Source organism: Clarias gariepinus, chromosome 3 (genome assembly GCF_024256425.1).
Source record: "Clarias gariepinus isolate MV-2021 ecotype Netherlands chromosome 3, CGAR_prim_01v2, whole genome shotgun sequence".
NCBI classification, from domain to species: Eukaryota; Metazoa; Chordata; class Actinopteri; order Siluriformes; family Clariidae; genus Clarias; species Clarias gariepinus.
This window is the reverse complement of record NC_071102.1, coordinates 42,034,448-42,043,999: the sequence shown is the minus strand read 5'-3', so window position 1 is coordinate 42,043,999 and position 9,552 is coordinate 42,034,448. Positions and strand designations below refer to the sequence as shown.

At 38.8% G+C, this 9,552-nt stretch overlaps 1 protein-coding gene across 1 annotated transcript in view; it reads right to left on the bottom strand.

Annotated features, from left to right (window-relative positions):
- The window catches only part of LOC128518710 (sialoadhesin-like), a 1,187,000-nt gene that overhangs the window by 543,518 nt on the left and 633,930 nt on the right, over nt 1-9,552 (bottom strand). The window lies entirely within an intron of this gene.

The following is a 9,552-nucleotide window of genomic DNA, read 5'->3' as shown; positions in this document are numbered from 1 at the left end:
TGTACTGTTCCTTTAATTAGTGTTTTCGAGCAAGTAAAGCTTTGTGATCATTTTACAGTCCAATTATGTTCTTTTAAATTAAGATTTTTTTTAAATGTTTAAATGCATACCAAACACACAAAACATGTCTTCTTGGTGCCACAAGGACATTGTTGAGACCTTAAACCGTACTGGGCTAACTGCATTTTAAACATATTTCCTACACACTTGCCTGCCACTTTAATAGGAAAATATGGTAGCAGCACAATGCATAAAAAAAGTCAGTTACCGGTCATGTTCATATTAAGTATCATAAGAGGGAATCGTGTGACTGAAGTGTTAGTGACTGAGAGGCTGGTTTGAGTATTTCAGAAACATTTGGTATATATATATATATTTATTTGTTTTTTTAACTAAAAGAACTAAAAGCAACCCCTTAGTGTGCAGAAAATCACCTCACCATACCTTGCTGTGGAATGAATACAACAGCAGAATACTATAAAAGTGTCAGATTACACTTCTGTTAATTGATGTCAGAAATCTGAGAAGACATATGAAGTACCGGGATAAAACTGTATTTTGACGAGATTTTTCTGATTGAAAGTTTGGTAATCACAGTTTCCCATTACTGTCACCGCCAACTAACACTTTGTCTCCAGGGAGAATTAATAGCTAAGATATGAGGCAGTGGTTACATCATAAATAGTCCCAGCAGACTAATGACTAACTAGGGAATGAAGAGGGAGTAAGGTGTTTCTTTCACCATCCATCCATTTGTCAATCCATTCAGCCTCCCTTCCTCCCTCCTTCCCTCCCTCCCTTTCTCCATTTTGGATGAGTGAACCTTTAATCAGTCCCCTTCGGTCCACACAGGAAGCTTCACAGACACTTGAGAGAGAGAGAGAGAGAGAGGTGATGTGAGAAAAAGTGAGCTTAGACAATAGTGGAGGAAAAAAGGAGAGAGACCACAAAGAGGTGGTGAAGGCAATGTCCCGTAACTCAAACAACAGTAGATAAGGCAGGTCAGGTGTGTGCACGCACACACACACACACACACACACACACACACACAAGTTTTTAAGATGCCACCATGTTCCTTACCTCAAGTGATCACTGCTTGACTTACACTACACAACACTCTTTCTTGTTATACGCTGTTTTGTCTACACAGTGATCTGACCACATCTAACACAAAATGACATTATATTTCACCTGCAGAAATCCCCAGAACATCTAAACCTGACACTCAAAAAATACCACCCAAGAATCAATAGCTTCTGTTCATTTTAGAGAGCTAAATTCAAAGTGAGAGGAATTAATTTAATGTAAATGAAGTCTACCACAAAACCACAAACATCAAAGTTTTCAGGGCTTCAACAACTTCGACAAAATCTGATCTGTGAAGAGAATGTTTAAAAAAAAAAAATTGGCACTGGGTGGTTTGGGGAAGGTACTAGAGATCTACATAATGGGGCCAAAAAAAGTTCTCCTTTCACTCAAATCTAGCAACAAAACAGCTCTGTCTAACATCCATCCCTTACTTTTAGATACCAACCCATCCTGCCTTGCATATCCTAGGGAAAATAGGAGACAATGTGGGGTGCCACCCCATAGCAGGGCACAAGCACACAACCAATCACATGGGCTGACTATGGGCTATTTGGAAATGTCAATCAGTCAACAGCACATGTTTGGAGGAAACCGGAGCCCCAGGAGGAAACTCATCAAGCATGGAGGGAACATGCGAAGTCAGACAGAATGGCAAACACAAACATGTGCAGAATAAAATGGTATTTGGTATTTAATAAAAAATATTTGTTTAATGGTACAGTTTGTTACAATTTAAATGATTCAAGTCATCATTATATCAAAAAAAGAATGAAGGAAAGGAAATACCATGTCATTATTAATTTATATACAATATATATATATATTTTTGATGACTTAGCAGTTTCCCTAATTGAATTATTCCACTGTTGCAATATGACATGTTATGTCAAGCTATTTGTGAACTTCTGTCTAGGTAACATGATATACTACAAACAGGATAGTTACACTTTGAAACTTTCATATCGCGTGAGACATGACAGGCATCTCAATGGGAGGCCGGGAGGCCGCTAAATCAAAGGAATGAGCGCTGATGAATTTGTTTATGAACTTATTCATGCATGACTGGAAGCAGTGTGTAACACAGGGGAGACAGAGAAAGCAAATCGCCTTCATTATGGCTGTGGCAAAAATAGCCGGAGACCAAAGGATCATGGGAGTTGGACTCCCCTGAGATTCGACACTGCCAAAAAGAATGAAGCACAGAACATAACCGCAACAAGCACAACTGTGGGAAAGGACACAATATGCACATACACACACACACACACACACACATGGCTAACACTAGCCAAACATGCCAAGGTCCTCTGGGGTTTGTGCCAAAACTCGAATTTTTTCTCTCCTTCCCATAATGCTGAGCATGAGAGTATCACACAGCACTCATTTACTCACTCATTCATTCATTATTTTACAGTGTGCACTCAATTGCTCAGATACTCTCACTCATACTCATTCTCTCTTTTCATCTTTTACTCCTGTACATATATTCATGTACATATACTTGTGCATATAACCATCTTTTTTTTTTATACAGAATGGCGTGAAAAACAACAACAATCATCAGTAAGCAGTGGAAATGTCTTTAAAAAAATCTAAGGAGAATGGCTGGAGTGGTTCAAGATTTTAGACAGGCGATATTAGAAAACAAATAACCACTTTTTATAACTGTGGTAAGCTGAAAAGTATCTCAGAATGCACAACGGATCATAGGCTGGGATGGGTTACAACAGCAGACGACCATCCCAGGTTCATTGCAGCGAAGAACAGGAATCTGGATAATAGCATGAATGAGCAGGTGTACAAGTGTTTCTATTAAACCACAAGTATATACTCACTAACATGTGTAGCCACTCATTCAGTTTTCCAGAGACATATATTTATTCACACAATCACTAACTCTTTTGCTCTCACTTACTACACACACACACATCCCCACACACACAGAACAACAGTAGCAGCCAAATATGGCCATGTTTAATGGAGTGTACAGCTTCGCGGCGGTTTATTTGGGTCTTGGCCAAATAACTCGTCCATTACCAGTCGTTTCGGCGTTCTGTGTTAACTCAGGAAAAGATTTAGGATATGGCTCACAGGATAGAGTCATAAAACACCTTTCACTTTCCAGGTTTCAGTCTATGTATAGCTATTGTGCTGTAAGCATAGTGCAGGACAGTACTATTGTATTAAATGTTGCTATTCTATTTGGTTTCATCTGAGACAGTGTGTCATGTATAATGGAAAAAAAAAGCAGTGAGAATCAAGTCACAAGCTGTGGAGCGCCATCCAAGTGGTCCACGTTCTCTGGGGCAGGTTTCTGTTGTCTGGGAAAAAATTATGTTCAACCACCTGTCACAAAGCTCTGATCTCTAAAGCATGCACAGAAAGTTGGTTATATAATAGTCTGGTTTTATCATACTACTCTCTCTGTCACTAAGCTTAAGAAATACAACCAAGAATATATCTGCAAGTAGCAATCTGTGGAGTCCAAGTACCTTTTACAAACTGCAACCCTGATGGCTAGTTCTTGCCAAGTGTCATAGAATACTTCTGAGAACATACTGTAGATGAGCATCCTGTTCAAGTTTCCTGACTCGGTGGTAATCCTGCAAAATGTCTCTTGAAAACTGATATATAAAAAGAACTGGAGAAACACTCTGTGATATGACCCACTGGTTTTCCGAATAACAGATTTAAATCTCCACTGTGAAAGCTCGGTTTATCGCCATCTTGACTAATTAACATATACATTTTTTATTTGTATGTCAAAGTTACTTTGCAGTTGATTGAAATCCATCATTTTTACCCAACATTGACTACATTTTTGTGGTACGTTAAACTTCAAGGATTCCTGTTAGCTGGTTAGCTAAAGTAATGCATAGAACACATCTAGTGGTTTGACACCCGCAGTTTAGCTGTCACTCAAATCGGCCACACCCTAAATGATGCATAATTTCATGGCTTAATGTAATTTTAACTGATGAGTTAAATAAATGATGACCCTTCCCTCCCCCAACCTCCAAATATGTATATATATATATTATCATAAATTGAAAATGTAACTATGGAGTCCAAAATCAGTTTTTGTACAAGGCTGTAAATCTTAGTTTCTGATGTAAAGTTGGACATTTTAACATGGGGGTGTATGGGGATTGAGTCACTTTGGGAGCCAACTCCTGGTGATCATTTGAGGAACTTCATGTTTTGGCACTTCTGCGTTGAACTAATTTTTCAGAACTGGAGATTGCCCCTTGGCTAACTCGCGGCTTATGTTGGTAAAAATAAAAGATTACTTAAGTGAATATAAGTTTTAAAAGGTTACAAAAGCACACCAATATTTCTACTGTTTGTTAACACTTAGCTAGCATATTTATTTTCAAATCCACACCTTACTGCAGAGAGATCAGCCTTAAGCAGTGTGTATGTCAAGCACTGATGGGAAAATCACTGTGTTTAACTTCTTCAATAAGAACTACAAATGACTTTTTGGGAATGAGCCAGTATTTCTGGCAAAAAAGCACAGTGCTACTGCTTCAGAAGCCAAAACCTCCACACATACACAAATACTTGCACACAGATTCCCTTTGTGGCCTCATGGGGATGGATTCTAGCAGACTGTCTCATCTTAATGGAAATTCCCAAATTTTGATTATTTGCATGCAGCCTGGGGCTTTGTTTAGACAGAGACCTTTCTCATCACTACGGAGTAATGTACATTTCATTTCATATGTGTGTGTGTGATTTTGTGTGGGTGTGTGTGTGTGTGTGTGAGAGAGAGAGAGCAAGGAAGAGAGGAAGAGAGAGAGAGAGATGGTGGTCGTCTGGAAGCCTGCGGGCTCTGAATTACTTATGAGACCCTGTGATGTGTGTATACATGTGCGTGAGAGACATTTGAAGCTGAGACCACACGCAAACAGAGAGACATAGAGAAAGACAAGCGTGTTGGGGAGGAGGATAAGAGTTGGTTAGAGTGTCTGTGTGTGCGTGCACTGAGGTCATGGGGCCATCCCAGATCTTCTTCAAAGCACCAGATAAGCATTTTTTTTTATATTCATCTTTTCCACCCTAGACAATAATTACAGCCACAAAAGTGGATATTAGAGCTTTAAAACCTCTTGCTTGGCCACAGACCAAAAGCCATTATGCTTTATAGCTGGAGAATTTGGACACTGGCCATCCAAATCCTTATCCTGGATTATATTCCAGCATGGTTAAATATGGCATGGTTTATTCATAGGTCTGGTGTATGTGTGTATGGGAGAGATCAGGATATATCCTATTACAGATGATACAGCTGTAGTGTCAGAGAGGATCCATGCTCTGTTGACTTCAGGGTCAGCTTTCCCATCTTTAATGAGTTGTAGCTTACAGACCCACACATGCTTTGCATTTTTATGCGTAGAGCCATTAAATCTCACACTCATTTCGGGTGGACAGTCGTTGACCCATCTCATGATCTTATGCTTTAAACTGTATTGGGATTTCTTTTTAGCCAAAAAATGTTCTTCTTTACCTCAAATGCTGTCCAATACAGTATTAGCATACTCTGTCCACAGTTTTATTTTACAAATTTGAACTATCGCAACAAGACTAAGAAAGATTTTAAGCTTATTGCAACTAATTTAGTATCACATAATGCATCTCATGGCTAAATCTTCACATTTTTGTCATTTTTACCATGGTAAGCTGTTTAGTATAACAAATAGACTTATTTATGCTGTTTCTGATACTTTATCCTCCAGCAATTTTAAAATATCTCACAGTCTCAATGAAGGAGGTGTGGCCTGGGTACCAATAGCTTCTGTGTCTGTCAGTTGCAGTGGAAGATGTTTGGCCTCTGTATGCATTTGTTGCAGTGAAGGAGGTGTGTACCTGTCAGTCCCAATAATAAAAAAAAATATTAATTTACATCATGCCTGTCAGTTACTGTGAAAAAAACATGGCCTGTATGCCTACCAGTTCCTGTACAGAAGATGTGGCCTCTTTGGATGTCATTAATGAAGACGTGGCCTCTATGATTGTCAATTTCAGTAATGTAGGCATGGCCCCTGAAGAAGAAGTGGTGTCTGTACCTGTTAATGGCAGAAAAAGAGGCTTGGCATATATGTCTGTCATTCCAGTGGTTCTTAACCCTGGTCCTAGAGGACCTATCTAAATACACCTTATTTAACTAATCAACTATTAAATTAACAGCCTTTTCTTAATTGAAGTGGGTGTGATTGAGCAGGAAAAACATCTGCAGACCATGTTGTCAACCAAGACCAGGTTTAAGAACCACTGTATTAGTCGCAGTGAACGAGACTTGGCTTTTGTGTCTGTCAGTCGCAGTGGAAGATGTTTGGCCTCTGTATGCATTCGTTGCAGTGAAGGAGGTGTGGCCTCTGTGCCTGTCAGTTACAATGGGGGGTCCTCTGTGCCTGTTGGTCCCAGTGAAAGAGGAGTGGCTTTTATGCCTGTCAGTTACAATGAGGGCGCTTGCCCTCTGTGCCATTCAGTCCCAATGAAAAAAGTGTGGCCTCTGTGCCCATCTGTCTCAGGGAAGGAGACATGGCCTCTGTGCACATCATTCTCAGTGAAGGAGGTTTGGGCTCTGTGCTCACTGGTCCCAGTGAAGGAGGAGTGACCTATGTGACTGTCAGTTATAAAGAAAGGCACATGCCCTCTGTTCCCGACAGTCCCAAGGAAGAAGGAGTGGCCTCTGTGCCCATAAGTCTCAATGAAGGTGTGGCTTCTATAAATGAGATTTTTTTTTACATACTATTTGTTTAAGCACTAGAGCGATATAGCCATAATAAAGTTACTAAGGAGCATGTGGTATGTGAAAGGAATTTGATCCGTGGAAAATGTGTGTTTGCATGTACACTTTGCTCCCACTTAAGTGTGTTTGTCACACAGACAGTGGAGTGCAATGATATGGAGAACAGTGTATTCCATGGTATCACCTTACCAAGCATAAACGCCAGACAGAGAAGGAGGGTGGGAATGAACGAGGGAGAGACAAGAGAGAAAATGAGCGATGGGCATGCCCTTTCGACCTCTCACAGTCAAAGCAAGGGCACCCATTTATCATTTAGCGGTGAATGATCTCAGGAAGAATTTGTACCAGTGACGACTCCTGTTATAAGTTATAACCAGCAGTACTGAAATGTATTTAACTTGTTTTCCGATCATTCTTGAACTTTGTTAGCCTAAGCAATTAGGACAACTTTCTCACACATACACACATACACACATGCTTGAAAACGCAATTCAGTTTAACTTGTCATTGTACACAATGCTCTGTCAGCCTTTTGTTAGCCTCTAGGTTATTTGCTAATGTCTGTGCAAACAGCCAGTCAGTTCGTCAGCTTACTGCTATGCTAACAAAGTTCAGGGTGTAGCTGTGTTTACATGTGACGTCATGACAAGCTTTCTGGAAATACTCCCGTCCATGGAGAAATAATATATTTGCGACTAACTTATATATAACTTTGTTTGGAAGTTTCAGTTTAATGAATATCAAGCCTTTTGTCTGGGTAAACAGCCAGTTAGTTAGCAGCAAAACACTTTGCAGAGAGGACTGATGATGTCGTTTGTTTACATGTGATTTATGAACATATATACTCCAGTAAAAAAACTAGTGTTCGGTAGACCTGTGGAATGGTTAGTTTAAAAAAAAAAAATCCCAATGCTTATTAAATATTAAATATTAACCAAAACTCTGAGTCAAATTTTTATCACAAACAAACAAACAAACAAACAAAAATAACATAAAAAATAACTTCCAATATTCATTTGTTAAATTAAATTGCTAAAATATGCACAAAGCACAAAAAAAAAAAAGATATTACAAGTGTTGGCTAGCATTTGTGTAAAACAGCTGCTGGCTAATAAACTAGCAACTAGCATCTTGATGCAACTAGCATCTTATTAGAACATAATGCTTTCTTTCTCAGTGTTCTTTTGGGGACTGAAGGATTTTTCCTGCAAAAAATGTAAAAGAAATCTTTTACCTCTAAAAGTCATTTGTTAAAATCTCTAACAAAAAAAAAATACATCTAGCCACATTGCTAACTATTTACATACACATTTAGGTACATTTCTAATCTCCGACACTTTGCAACTGCACGATGCAACTAAACATGAAGTACAGCACACATGCCAGATGAGGATGAAGGACAAAACAGCAATAAATTTATAAATAGGACATATGACACATTCCAAATATAGCATAGACGCAGCATCAACAGGTGTTACACACACATACACACTTATCTCATCAATCTCACAAGGGAAAACAAACAGATGAAGAATGTTGGTGCTTTCCTGTTTTTCCACCCCCCCCCCCTCCTCCTGCCTTATCTATGTTCTTTAAAGGTTAAGACAGAAGCCCTTTCCAGTCTTAAGTTCCATCACAGAGTCATAACCTCAAGATAAGGCGTTAGGAAGAGCTGCTGTAGTAGCCAATGACAATTGAAGCTTTAAGGGTGAGAGTGTGAGAGGGAGAGAAAGATGGGAAGAGAGAAAGAGGGATTAGTGTTTTTTTTCCATGGTATTGTCCTGTGTACGACAGAACAGATGTGTGTAGAACGGCTGACGCTGCTAAGTCTGAGGGAAATGTGACTGTGTGTGTGTGTGTGTGTGTGTGTGAGTGTGGAACTACACCCAGGTGCCAGATGTGACAGGAAGTGGAAACCTTTGCTCAAACTATATTTAGATTCAATAGACTCGACTAAGCAGTGTCATAGGGCATCATAATGGGATTCCTCTGTGTATGTGTGCAAGATGTTAATATATTATGAGTCTGAATAACTGGAATGATGAGCCAACCAGGATTTCCTATTTCTTTTCTCTGTGTCGCTTTGAATAATACAACGCATATAATTGTATGACTAATGTGTTCTTGCATTAGTCAGAAATTTGTTTTGTGACACATGTCTAGTCGGATTAAACTACATACCTTGCTATTGTCAGACACAGAAGTGACACGGTGGGCTTTTTTTTTTTTTTTTAAACAATCAAATAAATAAATAAATACATAAAAACTAATAAATAATAAGGCTGCAAGTAATTTTTTTAATTTGACACCCCAAAAATAAAAAATAACTTGAGCCCACGACTTATTCTACTGTGGGAACATCATAGTTAATACCAAGCAGCAGCTATTTACTTGCGAATTGGCTTAGGGTGACTCCAGTGACTCCAGTATGTCTGTATGGATCTTAAATTGAAGATTTTTAACCAAGCTTATTTAATAGCTTCCTGTCTGGGTAAACCTAATAACAACCAATGACCGATTTTACACGTCTTAAAATTATTGTTTAGATCAGGGGTACTGAATTAAAACTTAAAAAGGTCTGGTCAACAAAATTTTCTTGTATAAGGAGTTATATCTCTATATATGCTATTATTTTAAGACTATAAAAAAAAAAAAGAAATGTCAAATTTTTCCAAAATATGGACAATTTACCGATACTTGTACAGAAA